The 16,071-nt window shown below is 43.0% G+C and overlaps 1 long non-coding RNA gene across 1 annotated transcript; it reads left to right on the top strand.

Moving 5' to 3' along the window:
- The first annotated feature begins 11,122 nt into the window (after positions 1 to 11,122).
- Positions 11,123 to 14,976, top strand: LOC127944136 (uncharacterized). The gene is made up of 2 exons (XR_008150278.1): positions 11,123 to 11,415; positions 14,635 to 14,976. It is a non-coding gene; the product is annotated as an uncharacterized LOC127944136 (long non-coding RNA).
- Positions 14,977 to 16,071: the final 1,095 nt, after the last annotated feature.

Genomic DNA, 16,071 nt, shown 5'->3' with positions numbered 1-16,071 from the left:
CCGTTATCAGTCACAACACACTGTGGATTTCCCTCTCTACTGAAAACTGTTTGGAGGAATGATGTGACCACCTCAGCAGTGACATTCTAAGAAAATGCTACCTCAGGCCTCTCTCAAAAGGTCCAACGATATCGATCGCTAGTTTCTGCCATGGTCCAGATGGTAGGCTGACAGGCTGAAGAGGAGCTGGTGCCGTTTTAGCCAATTTGTCATTCAATTGGCACGTTAAGCAGGAAGAGACAGCCGACTGTACTTGAGCATCCATCTGAGGCCACCAGAATAATTCACGCAGCCTCTGTTTCGTCTGGACAATTCCTTGGTGTGTCTCATGTGCTAGGCTTATCATCTTAGAGCGCAAGGTAGAAGGAACAAGAACACGATGTTCACCTCTCCTCACTAGCACACCATCCACACACAGTTCATCACGAATGCGAAAGAAGGGCACCAGAACAGGATCCAGGTCACAGCATTTTTTTGGCCAGCCCTCCCCGATTCGCAAGCGCAGCTGGGTTAACTCAGGACAAGCTTCCGAAGCAGCCATGAAATCCTCAACAGACAATGTAGGCAATCCAGTAACGAAAGCAACCATCTCTGGTTCCACAGCAGACTAATTCAGTCTCAATAGAAGCACCATTTGCCGTTGTAACATGAATATTGCACAAAAGTTTGTCTGCAGAGGTATTTACAGTATCAGTTAAAAGAACAACCACGTCCGGGACCACTTCCCGAACGTCCTTAGAAGAACGGCAAACTTTAGAAAAATGTCCAGTCTTTCCACAAGTACGGCATTTGGCTCGAGCAGCTGGGCAATTGGCAGCATTAGCGAGGTGATTTGTAGCTCCGCAACGGTAACACGCACGATTCACGCGCCGTGTAGTATCAGCCACAGATTTTGCTCCGTTAGAATGTGCATCACGCTTTTTCCGATGAAAGGGTTTAGAAGCTACGGCCTGAACTGCACTTTGTGCCATGAGCATGTCCGAATTAGAGAGCGCTTGTCACCTGACATGCAATGACAATAGCGGTGTCAAGTGTCAGTGATGGTTCCAGCAGAAGTCTGTCTCGCACTGCTGGAGCATACGATCGTTCAACCAGCTGATCGCGCAGCATTTCACTTTCCATGTCACCATAAGCACATGATGAAGATAAGTCCCACAAAGCAGACAGGAACTGTGAAATGGTCTCATCAGCACGTTGAGAACGCTGGCAGAAGTGATGTCGAGCGACCACAACATTCACCTTTGGGACAAAATGATTCTCCAATGCTGACATTGCCTCTGCAAATGTAGTACCAGTATTAGGAAACGTGTAAAACAGCCTCTGGCCTTCAGTCCCCAAACTGTGTAGTAGAATAGCACGTTTCCTGGCATCCGGCCATGAGTCTCCTGTAGCATTAATAGCAAGCAAGTAATTTTCGAACATTTTTCGCCAGGTAGCAAAAGGAATCGCAGGCTCTACACTGCATGGCAGAAAAAATGCAGGCGTAGGCACGGAAACCATCGTCGCCAATTGTTGTGTATTGGAGTATTAAACACAAGACCGGAGTAATTCCTTCGATGCTCTTTTATTTAACACATGCCAAGCTTGTCTTTTTAGAACATCTCACTTCTCGTTCTCTTTTCCAAGCAGCACATTAACACTTCAACATTCCACTGCCACCTTGAGGTTAACTATTAATACAACACCTAGGGGGGTTGGCTTCATGGATTAATATGCAAAATGTCAATATTTTCATAAATTATGCCTATATTTTAATATATATTTTTAACATAAATATATTTTTTCCTTTAATAAAACAACATGCATTTTTGTTATTCGTTAACTGTCCTTTAACTTATTGGGGAAAAAACATTTGTCTGTAAATTAAGAAATTGTTGCATGTTTAAACATGAAGCACTGTATAATTTTGTTCCCATTATTTAAGTCTAATTAGCCTAAAACAAGAAACGAATCAAATTAAACCTGCATGATTAAATCTTTGAAAATCTAAAGAATGGACGGATTAATAAAAGTTCCTCACGATTAAACTAAAGTTCTCTAATTATAATCAACAAAATTCACACGATGTAAAAAAGAGCATTAGTAATTGACAACTTAAGTGATTTTTATATATGTAGAGTAGTATGAAAGCATATGGCCTAAATATTATTTAATGTAAAAATAATTTCATATTATTTAATGAAAAAAAAAAAAAATGCAGCTGCATTTAAATGCAGGTGTGTAAAATGTGTGCAAGGTTTGCACTGCACGTGTGATGGTAGATGTGCAGCTTTTATTCTTATTTATTTTATCTTCATTACAAATCTTGTTTGATTTCATTTTGGATAATTGCATGTAAAAAAATATTTTTGTTGTAATGCAAAATGTGAATTAATATTCATATGCAAGTATGTGTGCAAAAATTATTAATTTGCGTTAATGACAGGGCGTATTAATATTCAATATTCAACAATCTATGAATGTTGCATTTCTCTGTCGGAGAGAGCCAGCACTGTGAATTTCATCTTGAAGCAGGCAAGAAAACATTTGTTTATTAATAAATCATTTAAATGTCTCATTTTTCACAATTATTAGGCTACTTCTGCATGTACTTTGTGGAAAACTTAATGCATGTGCTTGAGCGCGGAATATATTAAGATTTGATTAATATAATTAATATAAACCTCTGATTAGTTGAATATAACAAATGAACGACTAGAACTAGAAAAATCTTACGTGGGGACAGACCATTTTTTTGTCTATAACCAAACAACAGTCCTATATAAACTGGTTTATCAACTTTGAAAGCCTCGTAAGACACTGTCTATATGAAAGAGCAATTTACACCTTTATCTTGACCCTCACAAGCCACACATAATTAACCCCAAAAACCCAACCCTCTCCAGCTGAACTGAATGCGGTTTGTTTTTTGGCTCTGAGGAACGGTGTGTTACTCTGAAACATGCCTGTACAGAGCAGCACTACTCTTTGTATTCATTATATTCTCTCAGCCCATATTATTATTTTCACAAGATCATAATAATAATAACAATTCATCAATTAATAATTAATCATTATTTTACGAAAAGCATTGTTATTTGTGATCATGGATGTTTGCGGGAGGCTTTAAGACCAAGCTAAATTCTCTGTTCCCGCCTCACAGCGCATGGGACTCGCGCTCAGTAATGCAGCTTAACTTTACTGAATCAGATTGAGGCGAATACAACTCATTGATCATGAGCCCAACATTTAGCAAGCAGGAAAACATTAATTCTGCCTGAAGGAAGACGGTTTTTTTTTTTGAGCTAATGCTGTTAAATAGAGAGCGAGAGAGAGAACCAGTCTAGGGCTATTGTGCAAGTTAAATAGCCTAAATTAACTTGTGTTAATAATATAATTCGATTTCTTTATGTGGCAATGCTGTTGTCGGGAATTTAACCCAGCGCCAACTATGGCAAGAAATATAGACTACGCCACCCCGGAAACTGGCCGGGGACCTACCGGTATACAAATGTATCACCAGCACACAGATACGTGGTGGCTGAGACAGATATCAGACACAGTACACAGAATTCAACAATTTATTCAAAATCACTAATTTATATATACAAAATTGATTATTTTAATAAGCACTAAAAAAAGGGATAGGCATGGATCATAAAAATATGAAAGACAAACAATTTTCCGATTTCAGAACTGGGGGACTCAAGTTACTTATCCAATGAACACAGCAAACATTTGTGCTCTAACCACACAGCATCATCACCCACGTTGTGAACACCGCAAACCTACAGCCGCACCACCACCACACACGACACTGGCTAGGACTGGTACCCCAATTCTGAAGGGAAAGGAAACGGAACAAAATAAGAAACAAAATACCCACATTCATACACAGTCACATATGCACATCAGGTTATTATTGGTCAGAAACACTTATCACTCGCTGCCTGACGGAAACAAGGACACCAGGTCACTGGCAATCCTCACTCACTGGTACTCACAAACTGTGGGCAACACAACAGGTTGTGACGTGTCACAGTATGCATACAAACAAAATAAAATAAAATACAATCTTAAGTAAAGCAATTCAAAAGAAACTAGTCTGACAGAGAAACGACAGTTAAACACAATGGTTGCGTCAAACACTTAATGATTCGTCTGTAATTACCCCCCACAAAGTTAAAGTCAAATTATTTTGAGGGCAATGAGTCACTTCAGGCCGGGAACGCGAGCGGTTCTGGTTGTCACGGTAACCCCCCAGTGCGCTACAATTAAGTCGGTCAATTTGATCAAAGTATGCAGTACCACAACATTCACCGTCCGGTAAATGGCAGAAGAGTAGTTGAAAGAATTAGCAGGCACAATGAAGGACAGTCCACCCCGCCCAGAAGCTCTCCGGTGCCGAGACTGAAACGCGTGCAAATACTTTCAAATAGACCACAAAAGCCTGCTGCAACACCTCCTGGCCCCCCGTGTCACTAAAAACACAAAATGTGTTAAATGCAAAATTTACCGCCTCAGGATCCCCAGCAAACACCTACATTAGCACCTATATGAGACATACACATGTGACATACCTGCAGATAATGACTAACACCGACTCGCGCACTCACTGGCGTACGAGTTGGAGGTTTGTAGAGATAGAAGTTTATCCGCATCTAAAAAAATCTCTCCTCAGCCACACTGCTGGACATAAACACGACGCACACAAGATGACGTCATGTCCGTGACCCCAAATGACATGCTACCTGGATGCCAATCACATCCCCTTTTATACAGGTGGAATGTACCACTTTCCCAAAAAAATGGTTGATCATATCACTACAATCCACCCCCCCATTAGTCATCGTAGTCCCAATGATGAACAACTCTGCTAATCCCAAGGTCTAAACCAGGCCACCACGGAGTTAGCACCCACGGTAGACGTGACAGAGATTTGATTAGCCTCACTCCCTACAGCTCGTGGTAAGCGGTACAGGTTTGAATGCTGGCCTGCCCCTACACGTCCAGTTCGTCTTGGGGCCCGTCCAGATATATTGGACATCCCCAAAGCAACGGATACGGGCTCTGGATGTAAACTTGCACTACTCTCACCTACCCCTACTGCAGGCCTGATAGCCAAACTCTCGACTCCAGAGGCAGGAGTTAATCCCCCTTCGGAAGGAGCTCTACTCACCTCTGCACCCCTCTCACTTACTGGTGGCGCTTCCACCACATAGGCTACATCGCCATCCTCCAATTCATCCTCCATTTCATCCTCCATCATCAAGGGTGCTGATCGTTCAGACTGATCCCCCAGAGATTCCGTCAGAGTCGGACTGCCACAAACACAGGGTTTTAAAGAGGTACGATGAACATGGCGGAGCTTACCAAGGTCATGTACAGGTGCTACTGTATACACGGACCCACCCCCCCGGGGTGCCCGAACTACCTGATATTTTATCGAGCTCCATAAATCCTGGATTTTATGTCGTCCCAAGAATCCATGCTCTCGCAGATAGACCAATTGGCCCTCCGCCAAAGGCTGCTCTCTAACCCTTTGATCAAACTTGGCCTTACGATTTTGAGCTGCTGCTTGCAGCCGCTCTCGGGCACCCTCAAAGGCCACTCGGAGACGAGCCTGATGCTCTTCCACCCAATGGTGGATTCTACCAGACACTGGCTCTTGCACTCGGCCAAGCAAGAAATCCACCGGCAGTCTCGGCTCCTGCCCAAACATCAAAAAGTAAGGGGTTTCACCCGTGGCCTGGTGGGGAGTTGTATTATAGCAGAATATCACCTGGGACAAACAAGAAGCCCAGTCCCTCTTTCTCCCAGTGGGCAACGTCCGCAATAAATTGTGCAAAGTCCGGTTAAACCGTTCGCACTGGCCATTACCGGCTGGATGGTATGCCGTGGTGCGAGACTTACCCACCTGATAGAGGCTACATAACTGCTGAATGAGATGGGATTCAAAGTTCCGGCCCTGATCAGAATGGATCCGCCCCGGAACTCCAAACTTATAAAACCACTCTTCCACCAAAACACGGGCCACGGTTTCTGCTCGTTGATCACGAGTAGGTATTGCCAATGTGAATTTACTAAAAACATCCGTCATAACCAGCACATTTTCGTGCCGAGAATGGGAAGGCTCCAAGACTGTGAAGTCAAGGGCCACGATCTCGTTTGGACGGGAGGACAGTAGATGTGCCATGTAACTCCGAGCAACTGGTGCAGCCTCCTTGGCTTGCTGACACCGCTCACATCGCTGTACCCAATGTGCTACATCAGCCGACATCCCTGGCCAATAGCAACGTTGTCGCACCAACTCCAGGGTTCGTTCAATGCCTTGATGCCCATGACACTGATGTAATTGGGTCAGTACCTCAGTCTGTAACACAGCAGGCAGCACCAGCTGTAGCACCTCTTCACCGCCATCGGGACGGCAAACCCGTCGATATAACAGGCCGTCCTGTTCCTCCAGACGGTCCCACTGCTGAAGCAGCACCAAGATCAGCTTAGACAATTGTCGTCGCTCTTGAGGCCCTGGGCCTCGCCCCTGACGCCAATACTTAAGGGCTGCACCAATTGTGGGATCCTCCTCTTGCAATAGCAACAGTTCGGGCCCAGATCGACTTGGCAACGCCTGCACAGTCCTCACAGTGGTGGGTGAGGCTGAACTTACAGTGGTGGTCCGCCTCAACAGTTCAGGGACTAACGTTCCTAACTGACTATTGCCTTCCAAAGGCTGCCCTCCTGAAGGCAACCGTGATAATGCATCCGCATTCCGGTTGGACATACCTGACCGGTACTGCACCTCAAAATCAAAGGCTGCTAGCTCAGCCGCCCACCGCTGTTCGGTGGCGCCCAATTTTGCGGTTACCAAATGACTCAGCGGGTTGTTATCTGTGCGTACGATACAATGATGTCCCAATAAGTATTCACGAAACTTTTCGGCCATGGCCCATTTTAAGGCCAAAAACTCCAGCCGCATGGAGCTGTATGTCGCAGTATTACGCTCCGATGAACGAAGACTCCGGCTAGCATAAGCCACTGGTCTCACCTTGCCATCAACCTCTTGGGACAGCACCTAGCCCTACATGGCTGGCATCGATCTCCAAGATGAACGGAAGTTTAAAATCTGCATATGCAAGGATGGGTCGGTAGTAAGTTTTTGTTTCAACGTCCGAAATGCTTGTTCACACTGTTCGGACCACAACGCCCCCAACTCCTGTCTACGATTACTCACCTTCCCTTTACCTGCCTCGGTCACTAACCGATGCAACGGCGCTGCTATCTGGGCAAACCCTTCTACAAATCGCCTATAGTAGCTAACAAAACCTAGAAAGGTCCGCAGCTGTGACACAGTCTTGGGACAGGGCCACTGAGCTACGGCCTCGACCTTACCAGGATCTGTAGCTACTCCTTGGGACGATATTACATGTCCCAAGTACTGCACCTCTTCCCTAAAAAAGGCGCACTTTTCCAGCTTAACCTTGAGGCCAGCAGCTCTTAGGCATTCCAGTACCATCCTTAACCGTTACAGGTGGTGTTGCACGGATGAGGAATAGACAATGATGTCATCAAGATACAACAGGACAGACTGGTGTCGCTGATCGCCAAAGAGCCGCTCCATCAAGCGCTGGAAAGTGCCTGGGGCATTGCACAGGCCGAAGGGCATACGGTTCCATTCGTATAACCCAAAAGGTGTACAAAAAGCGGTTTTATAACGATCAGATTCAGCAACAGGGACTTGATTATACCCGCTGGCCAGATCTAACGTGGTAAACCAGCGAGACCCTGTTAAAGAATCTAGTGTCTCTTCAATTCGCGGCAATGGAAAGGAGTCTTTTCGAGTCTTAACATTTAGCTGACGGTAGTCTACGCACATGCGTAGGCTACCATCCTTCTTCTTAACCAAGACAACTGGAGAGGCATATGGACTGCAACTTTCTCGAATCACTTGCGAATCTAAAAGCTGGCTGATATGGGTCTTAACCAACTCATATTCGGATGGAGGAATTCGTCTATAGCATTGTCGGACTGGAGTCTCGTCAATTAGCGGAATTTCATGAGACAGGAGGTCAGTACCCCCGACATCCCGCTCACCAGTGGAAAACACACTCTGGAATTCCAAGAGGAGAGCCCTTACCTGTTCCTGCTCCTCGTCCGACAACCCTTGCAATTCGACATTTTTAACCTGCCCTACTTCTCACGCAACGATCGTGTCACAGGTCGTTATCTGAGCATTTGCCAGCGATACCTCGGTCAGCCCAACAGGGGAGTCAACTAGACACACTTCCCTCAACCTCCCAAGAATGGTTGTGGGATATAAAACAGCATCAAGAACCCCAACATTAATGACAGGCACAGAAACTGTCCCACCCTTAACACGCACTAAGGATGGGGAGGCTAATAAGCCAGCTGGCAACCCAGTCTCAAGGGGCTCAAATAACACAATCTTATCACGAAATATGGATGAGCACGTTGCGGTTATGAACTTTAAGGTGCCGCCTGGAAGACGACACACTCTACGACCCCGGACTTTTACATTACCCCCGCAAGTGAGAACACCATCAACCCTTTGGCAAGTTTGAAAAGCCTGAGACAATTCCACCTCATTCGTCATTAATGGCAACTCAAACAGGGTGGATCCATACTGTCCGAGAAGCTCCCTGTAGCAGCGCCCAAGAACATTCATCCCCAGAATACCAGGGATGCTAGAGCTGCCACCTGGAGGATCACGAACCACAAGTATTCCACACTCTGATACCACGTGACCACACAGCTCAATGTCCAGTTCCATGTACCCAATGTAAGGAATTTCGAGTCCATTGGCAGCTCTGAGCTCCAACCAATGGCATGACTGTAATCGATCCTGGCCCCACGGTTCAAACCAAAGCCTAAAACAACTTTCTGTAATGGTTGATACCATGGAACCAGTATCTAACAAACAGAGTACTGAGACACCCCCCATGGAAACAACAAGATGTGGGCATGGGGAGACTAAACGAGACACGGATATGTCATCCTGTAAAACACGGGAGCCACGCATACCCCCAACCGAACTGTGACTCTGCAGCACGGTGGGGACTAGTTTCCCGACTGGTTCGGGAAACTAGACCTAACTGGCCTTGCGTCGCTGGACGAATCAGTCTGGGAATGAGTAGGCGGGCCGGGAGAATGATGTCGCCAATTACACTCACGGGCAAAATGACCGGGCTGCTGACACCGTCGACAAATCACAGAAGTGGGACGTGGCGAATGACCACGTAACTGGGTACTTTGGCTTCGGGTTATAATTTGAGTAAGCTGGTCAAGCTGCTTTTGCTGCTGATTAAACATTTCCCGTAATTCAACCAATTCAGATGGGCGATCCCCATGCTCTGAACGAACCCCAGTATCGCCTTGAACCCCACATTGAATTCCCCGCACCAGTGGAACAGATTGACTTCGCCCCCTGGCACCACCCGGCATCCCCTCTCGTTCCCAGCGAATAGCTTCCCCTCGCACGTCCAACAGTGTTGCAGCAGGCTGACGTCTAACCAGTTGTTTTAATTCTCGACGTAATGCATTATCTAACACACCTTCAATGAATTGGTCTCTTACTACACTGTCTGCATTTGGGATGGTATGTGGGGCTTGTTGTTTAAGTCTATCAAATAGACCCAACAATACCAGGGAGAACTCTTGTAGTGTTTCTCCCTCCAATTGTCGGCGCGAATAAAAAACCTCCAGGCAGAGCAATATAGGATTCTGCACAACCATATAACTCACGCAGTGCTGAAATAATTCTTTCTGGATCATCTTTATCAATGCTCGGTCGATATTTGATTTCATCCCAAGCCTCTCCTTCGAGATGATCAAACAAAAAGAAAGCTTGTTCAGCAACAGTCATGGTTCGCATACGCATACACGCCTGAGCTTCTTCGACCCACTCTTCAATGCCTACACCAGACCTACCATTAAATTTTGGACAACGCCGTTCACGGGGAATAAACACAAAGCGCTCAACGGTACCGACATTTGGGTCGACAGAACTAGGAGTTACCGGCCGTGACACACTACTAGAGGCTGCGCCAGGATCAAGCAACTCAACCGGTGCCCGCTCCTGTCGCAGTCTCTCATTATCAGCCTTCAACTGAGCCACTAGTTCTCTCATTTCCTGTAATTCAGCCTCCATAGCTAAATTTGATTAGGGGTACTTACCAGACGAATCTCCACTGTATTGTCACAACTAGAAAACACAAAAAAAAAAAAAAAAAAAATAACACAATGTCTCTGAATCTGTACAGCAGCCACAATACCCTGCCGACTATACGCCAAATGTGGCAATGCTGTTGTCGGGAATTTAACCCAGCGCCAACTATGGCAAGAAATATAGACTACGCCACCCCGGAAACTGGCCGGGGACCTACCGGTATACAAATGTATCACCAGCACACAGATACGTGGTGGCTGAGACAGATATCAGACACAGTACACAGAATTCAACAATTTATTCAAAATCACTCATTTATATATACAAAATTGATTATTTTAATAAGCACTAAAAAAAGGGATAGGCATGGATCATAAAAATATGAAAGACAAACAATTTTCCGATTTCAGAACTGGGGGACTCAAGTTACTTATCCAATGAACACAGCAAACACTTGTGCTCTAACCACACAGCATCATCACCCACGTTGTGAACACCGCAAACCTACAGCCGCACCACCACACACGACACTGGCTAGGACTGGTACCCCAATTCTGAAGGGAAAGGAAACGGAACAAAATAAGAAACAAAATACCCACATTCATACACAGTCACATATGCACATCAGGTTATTATTGGTCAGAAACACTTATCACTCGCTGCCTGACGGAAACAAGGACACCAGGTCACTGGCAATCCTCACTCACTGGTACTCACAAACTGTGGGCAACACAACAGGTTGTGACGTGTCACAGTATGCATACAAACAAAATAAAATAAAATACAATCTTAAGTAAAGCAATTCAAAAGAAACTAGTCTGACAGAGAAACGACAGTTAAACACAATGGTTGCGTCAAACACTTAATGATTCGTCTGTAATTACCCCCCACAAAGTTAAAGTCAAATTATTTTTATCTGAAGAGGGTATAAAGATATAAATTTATATTTATATCTGAAGAGGGACTTCAGGAGCCTGATCGAGACGGTTCGCAGCACGACGCCCGCAGCGACGATCGTCGTGTCAGGACCACTGCCCACGTATCGACGAGGACACGAAAGGTTCAGTAGACTTTTTGCTTTAAATGAATGGTTGTTGTCATGGTGTAAAGAACAGAAACTGCTATTTGTTAATAACTGGAATCTTTTCTGGGAGCGTCCTAGACTGTTTCGCGCTGATGGATTACACCCCAGTCGAGTCGGAGCGGAGCTTCTCTCTGACAACATCTCCAGGACACTTCGCTCCATGTGACTAGTAAGTCAATTCTCAAATAACCATTATGATGAGTTTTGTTCCACCCGCTTAAATGATAAAAGTACTTGTGCTGTAAAACCTATTAAGACTGTGTCTGTTCCCCGAATAGTGAGGTCAAAATATAAATATAATGTAGGATCTAGAAAAAATCTTACCGTAATTAAACCAGAAAAATGTAAAGTAAATGAACAAAAACAATTTTTAAAGTTTGGGCTCATAAATATTAGATCACTCACACCAAAAGCAGTTATTGTAAATGAAATGATCACAGATAATAGTTTTGATTTACTCTGCTTGACTGAAACCTGGCTAAAACCAAATGATTATTTTGGTCTAAATGAGTCTACTCCACCAAACTACTGTTATAAACATGAGCCCCGTCAGACTGGTCGTGGCGGGGGTGTTGCAACAATATATAGTGATATTCTCAATGTTACCCAGAAAACAGGATACAGGTTTAACTCTTTTGAAATACTAATGCTAAATGTTACTCTGTCAGACATGCAAAAGAAATCTAATGTATCTCTTGCTCTGGCTACTGTGTATAGACCACCAGGGCCGTATACAGAATTCCTAAAAGAATTTGCAGATTTCCTCTCAGACCTTCTAGTTACAGTTGATAAGGCGCTAATCATGGGAGATTTTAATATTCACGTTGATAATACAAATGATACATTAGGACTTGCGTTTACTGACCTAATAAACTCCTTTGGAGTCAAGCAAAATGTCACCGGGCCCACTCATCGTTTTAATCATACACTAGATTTAATTATATCGCATGGCATCGATCTTACTGCTATAGATATTGTACCTCAAAGTGATGATATTACAGACCATTTCCTCGTATCGTGCATGCTGCGTATAACTGATATTAACTATATGTCGCAGCGATACCGTCTGGGCAGAACTATTGTTCCAGCCACCAAAGACAGATTCGCAAATAACCTGCCTGATCTATCTCAACTGCTATTTGTACCCAAAAATACACATGAATTAGACAAAATTACTGACAACATGGGCACTATTTTCTCTAATACATTAGAAGCTGTTGCCCCAATCAAATTGAAAAAAGTTAGAGAAAAACGTACTGTACCATGGTATAACAGTAATACTCACTCTCTCAAGAAAGTAACTCGTAGTCTTGAACGCAAATGGAGAAAAACTAACTTAGAAGTTTTTAGAATTGCATGGAAAAACAGTATGTCCAGCTATAGACAGGCTCTAAAAACTGCTAGGGCAGAGCATATACACAAACTCATAGAAAATAACCAAAACAATCCAAGGTTTTTATTTAGCACAGTGGCTAAGTTAACAAATTACCAAACGCCACCTGATTCAAATATTCCACCAACGTTAAATAGTAATGACTTTATGAATTTCTTCACTGATAAAATAGATAACATTAGAAATACAATAGCGAATGTAGATTCTACAGCATCTAACACTTCAGTTTCATCCATCGCACCCAAACATAAACTGCAGTGCTTTACAACCATAGGACAGGAGGAGCTAAATAAACTTATCACTGTATCTAAACCAACAACATGTTTATTAGATCCTGTACCCACTAAATTACTGAAAGAGCTGTTACCTGTAGGCGAAGAACCGCTTCTCAATATCATTAACTCGTCGTTATCTTTAGGACACGTCCCAAAACCATTCAAGCTGGCGGTTATCAAGCCTCTTATTAAGAAACCAAAACTAGATCCTAGTGTACTGGCAAATTATAGGCCTATTTCAAATCTTCCATTTATGTCTAAAATTTTAGAAAAAGTTGTGTCTGCTCAATTGAGCACCTTCCTGCATAAAAATGATCTGTATGAAGAATTTCAGTCAGGTTTTAGGCCCCACCATAGCACAGAAACTGCACTTGTTAAAATTACAAATGACCTGCTCCTTGCGTCAGACCAAGGCTGCATCTCATTTCTAGTCTTACTTGATCTTAGTGCTGCGTTCGACACCATAGATCATGACATACTCATAGATCGATTACAAAACTATACAGGTATTCAAGGGCAGGCTCTAAGATGGTTTAGATCCTACCTGTCCGATCGCTACCATTTTGTTTACTTAAATGGGGAGTCATCTCATTTATCATCAGTAAAATATGGAGTGCCACAAGGATCCGTCCTAGGTCCCCTTCTATTTTCAATATACATGTTGCCCCTTGGTAATATTATTAGAAAATACGGAATTAGCTTCCACTGTTATGCTGATGATACTCAGCTATATATATCAACGAGACCAGATGAAACTTCCCAATTATCTAAGCTAACAGAGTGTGTTAAAAATGTAAAAGATTGGATGACAAAGAATTTTCTCCAATTAAATTCGGATAAGACGGAGATATTAATTATTGGACCAAAAAACACTACACAGAATCTTGTAGATTACAATCTGCAACTAGACGGATGTACTGTTACTTCCTCTACAGTCAGAAATCTGGGTGTTATATTAGACAGCAATTTGTCTTTTGAAAATCATATTTCCAATGTTACAAAAATTGCATTCTTCCATCTTAGAAACATTGCCAAGCTACGAAACATGTTATCTGTTTCTGATGCAGAAAAGCTAGTTCATGCATTCATGACCTCTAGACTGGACTATTGTAATGCACTTCTAGGTGGTTGTCCTGCTTCTTCAATAAACAAGCTACAGGTCGTCCAAAATGCAGCAGCTAGAGTCCTTACGAGGTCAAGAAAATATGATCATATTACCCCAATTTTACAGTCTCTGCACTGGCTACCTATTAAGTTCCGCATCAGTTACAAATTATCATTACTTACCTATAAGGCCCTAAATGGTTTAGCTCCAGCGTACCTAACTAGCCTTCTACCACGTTACAACCCATCACGCACCCTAAGGTCACAAAACGCTGGACTTTTGGTAGTTCCTAGGATAGCAAAGTCCACTAAAGGAGGTAGAGCCTTCTCACATTTGGCTCCCAAACTCTGGAATAGCCTTCCTGATAATGTTCGGGGTTCAGACACACTCTCTTTGTTTAAATCTAGATTAAAAACACATCTCTTTCGCCAAGCATTCGAATAATGTATCTTTTTAATTGTGAGTGTAGTTGCATCTGATCAAAGGTGCATTTTTATTTTTTATTCATTACCTTGGGTTAAACTAATTTTACTTTGTTGGATCAGCAGCTATGCTAATGATGTCTGTATTTTGTTTCTATGTTTTGCCACGGGATTCACATCCCGTGGTAACTAGGATTTACACAAGCTCCAGTCTGGATCCAGAACACCTGAGAAGAGATGATGCTGACCCTCAGAGGACCCCAGATGATGCTAACCCTGAATGAACAAACAGAACTAACAATTATTCCTAATTGTGTGACTTAATCATATAATAACTTAATAATATTGATAGTTCATCGTCTAGCTGACTACGTCTTGTATTATTATAATTTTTTAGTTTTTCTAAAATCCTGTCAAATGTGCACAAACTACTAGCTACTACTAAATATTGTAGAAACATAATTTTCTGTAAAGTTGCTTTGTAACGATTTGTTTTGTAAAAAGCGCTATACAAATAAACTTGAATTGAATTGAATTGAATTTTGAGGGCAATGAGTCACTTCAGGCCGGGAACGCGAGCGGTTCCGGTTGTCACGGTAACCCCCCAGTGCGCTACAATTAAGTCGGTCAATTTGATCAAAGTATGCAGTACCACAACATTCACCGTCCGGTAAATGGCAGAAGAGTAGTTGAAAGAATTAGCAGGCACAATGAAGGACAGTCCACCCCGCCCAGAAGCTCTCCGGTGCCGAGACTGAAACGCGTGCAAATACTTTCAAATAGACCACAAAAGCCTGCTGCAACACCTCCTGGCCCCCCGTGTCACTAAAAACACAAAACGTGTTAAATGCAAAATTTACCGCCTCAGGATCCCCAGCAAACACCTACATTAGCACCTATATGAGACATACACATGTGACATACCTGCAGATAATGACTCACACCGACCCGCGCACTCACTGGCGTACGAGTTGGAGGTTTGTAGAGATAGAAGTTTATCCGCATCTAAAAAAATCTCTCCTCAGCCACACTGCTGGACATAAACACGGCGCACACAAGATGACGTCATGTCCGTGACCCCAAATGACATGCTACCTGGATGTCAATCACATCCCCTTTTATACAGGTGGAATGTACCACTTTCCCAAAAAAATGGTTGATCATATCACTACATTTACATGAAAAACTCCTGTATAAAATGGGACAGCAACCTTTATATCAAACATTTTTAAATCGTCCACAGCTGAGCAATGCGGAGGCGGATCTGCGGCAGAGCGTGTGAAGTGAATGTAATGAACAAAGTCATTTTCAGATGCAACGGAAAAAAACAAAACAAAAAAATATCATAGATTAGGCCCATGCAGGCTCTGCTCTGAAGTATATAATACTTCTAATTACTGTTAACCCAGATTAACTAATTTTAATGGATTAACCGATTTTTTTTCATTTACTGCATGTTTTCTTTCTTTCTTTATTTTTAAACACGCTAAAAATTAAATTAAGTTTGTGAGAGAAAAAAAATATATATTAATCGTGTATAGGTTTAATTTTAATGTAGCCTATTAATCACTTATTTTCGTTTGCTGCATGTTTTTTTTTTTTATATTATATAATTCATGTATAAATTGAA

The sequence above is a fragment of the Carassius gibelio genome, chromosome A3 (genome assembly GCF_023724105.1).
Source record: "Carassius gibelio isolate Cgi1373 ecotype wild population from Czech Republic chromosome A3, carGib1.2-hapl.c, whole genome shotgun sequence".
NCBI classification, from domain to species: Eukaryota; Metazoa; Chordata; class Actinopteri; order Cypriniformes; family Cyprinidae; genus Carassius; species Carassius gibelio.
Note: the sequence above shows the minus strand (reverse complement) of the source record. Positions and strands in the feature narration are given on the sequence as shown.